This window comes from Panthera onca, chromosome A1, assembly GCF_046562875.1.
Source record: "Panthera onca isolate mPanOnc1 chromosome A1, mPanOnc1 haplotype 2, whole genome shotgun sequence".
In the NCBI taxonomy this organism is placed as follows: Eukaryota; Metazoa; Chordata; class Mammalia; order Carnivora; family Felidae; genus Panthera; species Panthera onca.
In genome coordinates, this window is record NC_138339.1 from 79,286,181 (window position 1) to 79,289,267 (window position 3,087).

The following is a 3,087-nucleotide window of genomic DNA, read 5'->3' on the forward strand; positions in this document are numbered from 1 at the left end:
ATGAAAAATGCATATTTAACAAATTGAAATGACAGTATTCAGTAGACTTGAAAACACTGTGAACAGACAGTATTTTCATATAGTTGAATGTTATACAAGATTTTGTGATGAGTACAGTCCAAAAAGCACATGTACAACTCTAAAAGCTTAGACATTGTTAAGATCTAATGAGATCTTAGCAAAAATTAAAATTCACCTTAAGTGTCAAATTTATGAAATAAATGGGGAAAAAATGTAACATTAAAAAAAAAAGGTTACAATTGCCAGACTGAGGATCCTTTGTAGACTATGAGGAACCATCCAGGGACTGAGGAAAACACTTTGAAACACACTGTCCTAAAGCATTTACTTCACAGTTTAAAAGCTCTATACTGTGTTCAGAAAAGTAAAACTCAAACAACCTAAAGACCTGTGAGTTGACAAGAGACTTGTACTAACAGCTTCAAATGCAGCCAGACCTATATTCCAGCAAGTATTACCTTAAATTTCATCTTGTTACCCAGGAAATCCCCTATGATAGATCATCATACTGTCCATATGCTTCCAGTGAACATAGTTATTTATCAAAGGATAGTCATTTTTGTGATCTGGAAAGTTTATGTAGATGTTGTAATTGTATTTTTAATTCTTTATGGTAATCATGCCCCAGATTAAAAAATTTTTAAGTATGGGACCATCTGGGTGGCTCAGTCAGTTGAGTGTCCAACTCTTGACTTTGGCTTAGGTCTTGATATCACGGTTCTTCATGGGATCGAGCAGCATGTTGGGCTCTACACTGACAGCGTGGAACCTGCTTGGGATTCTGTCTCCCCCTCTCTCTGCCCCTCCCATGCTTACATGCATTCTCTCTCTCTCTCAGAATAAAATTTAAAAAACTTAAGTATGAAAAGGCTTTAAAAAACCCCATACAGTATCCATGTCCCTCACCTCCAAATCCCACTCTTTAAAAGCAAGCACTTTAGGCAGATGCTGACGCCCTGGAATCACCCGCGCGGCTCAGCCATGGTCAACCCCACCATGTTCTTTGACATAGCCGTGGACGGCGAGCCTTTGGGCCACGTCTCCTTCGACTTGTTTGAAGACAAAGTCCCCCAAACAGCAGAGAACTTCCGTGCTCTGAGCACTGGGGAGAAAGGATTTGGTTACAGAGTTCCAGCTTTCACAGGATCATCTCGGGATTTATGTGCCAAGGTGGTGACTTCACACGCCATAATGGCACCGGAGGCAAGTCCATCTACGGGGAGAAGTTTGACGATGAGAATTTCATCCTGAACCACACAGGTCCTGGCATCCTGTCCATGGCAAATGCTGGACCCAACACGAACGGTTCCCAGTTTTTCATCTGTACCACCAAGACCGAGTGTTTGGACGGCAAGCCCGTGGTGTTTGGCAAGGTGAAGGAGGGCACAAACATCGTGGAAGCCGTGGAGCCCTTTGGGTCCCGGAATGGCAAGACCAGCAGGAAGATCACCAATGCTGACTGTGGACAAATCCAATAAATTTGACTCGTGTTTTATCTTAACTACCAGACCATTCCTTCTGTAGCTCGGGAGTGCTCCCCTCCACCCCCATCTGCTCGAAATCTAGAGTCGCTATGCTCCCGCCACAGTTCTATGGGTCCCGTGTCCTCCTTACTCCCCTCTAAGTTTAGCTGGATTGCAGAGTGAAGTTTATGATCATGAAATAAAGGCTAAACAACAACAACAACAACAATAACAACAACAACAACAAAGCAACCACTTTAAATTGTTAGATTTTGTCCTCTGTATTTACCTTTGTATCTCTATATATTTATTGCTTTCTCTTAATTCATCAATTCTAAGAATTTTCTGTGTTTATAGCAAATAATAATTTTTGCCCTCTTACATAGTTTGTCCACCTCTTTTTTTCAATATGGTACAACCACAACATAATTTTTTAGTTAAATTCATGTAGTATTTCCGTTAGTATATTCAAGTATTTTTCTTCAGTGGACCAAGTAGTGCCCCACTCCCCCACCAGGAGTTGTTTCATGGTTTCATTTGCTTGTCATTCTTCAATCCTCTTTGTCTTTTCCAAATGATTTTTTAGTTCAATCTCTCTGCAACTCTCAAGAGTCAATGTTCACATCCAGGTTTGATACTCAAAACCAAACCAAACAAACCTTTTCTCTCCTCTTGTTCATTACTTAGTTTTTCCATCCTACCTTCTTAGAGATTTCCTAGACTTATTTTCCATGTCTCCTAGGGGTATCTTTAATTCTGCTATAATATTTTTAGTCTTCCAGAATTCCTCATTTGTTCTCAAGATTTAAAAAAAATAGGATCCAATTCTTTGGTTGTGGTTGTGAAATCTTGTACATCTGAAAATCTCTTCTCTGCAGTTTGTTTTTCCCCTGCTTCTCCCCCTTGCCTGACACCTTTTAAACTCATGGCAGGGCTGGGTGGGTTAGAGGTGAGGGTTTTTTCTCATTCAGGAAGGGGTGTCCCTTGACCTCTTGGTGACCCTAGGTTTCCCATTCATGTGTAAGCATGGACATTCAGAGGCTCACTGAAAACTCCCTGTGAGTAGTGGGTCTTACTGACCCACTTACTGACAAGCTTCACTGTAGGTCAGTAGTGTGTTCATTTGTCACTCTTTATTGGTCTCCTCCAGGAGTAGTTATCTACAGGTTGTTTCTCTGGACCAGTTTTTCAGGGGAGACCTGGATTCTTATTGCGTTCACTTCTGGAATCACCCATACCTTTCTTGGTACCTGGTATCTCCTTTTCCTGAGGTTTTCAGAAATGATTCAGGGCAAATTGACTTGTTTTCCACTGGTATCTACCTTTACCTGCATTGGGTGTTTCTTTGTCTGGTAAATGCATTCCCATTCCCCTATTCACTTCTGATTTAAACATGGTTTAGGGAATGTGGATTTATTTTAGGATCATCTAAAATTGACTTTCTTTTATTCTCATTTTTGGGCTGATTTTAAAGTGAATAAGGGATCAAAAGGTATTTTCTTTGCCATTTTGTTCTTGGTAGTGGGATTAGTCTTGTCTGAACTGTTAATTCTTCCTTCAGCTGCTGAATTGTCCACAGCCAAAGTCAAGGGCATAATATCAA

At 40.6% G+C, this 3,087-nt stretch overlaps 1 pseudogene; it reads left to right on the forward strand.

Moving 5' to 3' along the window:
* Nucleotides 1-980: 980 nt before the first annotated feature.
* Nucleotides 981-1,522, forward strand: LOC132680153 (peptidyl-prolyl cis-trans isomerase A pseudogene; annotated as a pseudogene).
* Nucleotides 1,523-3,087: the final 1,565 nt, after the last annotated feature.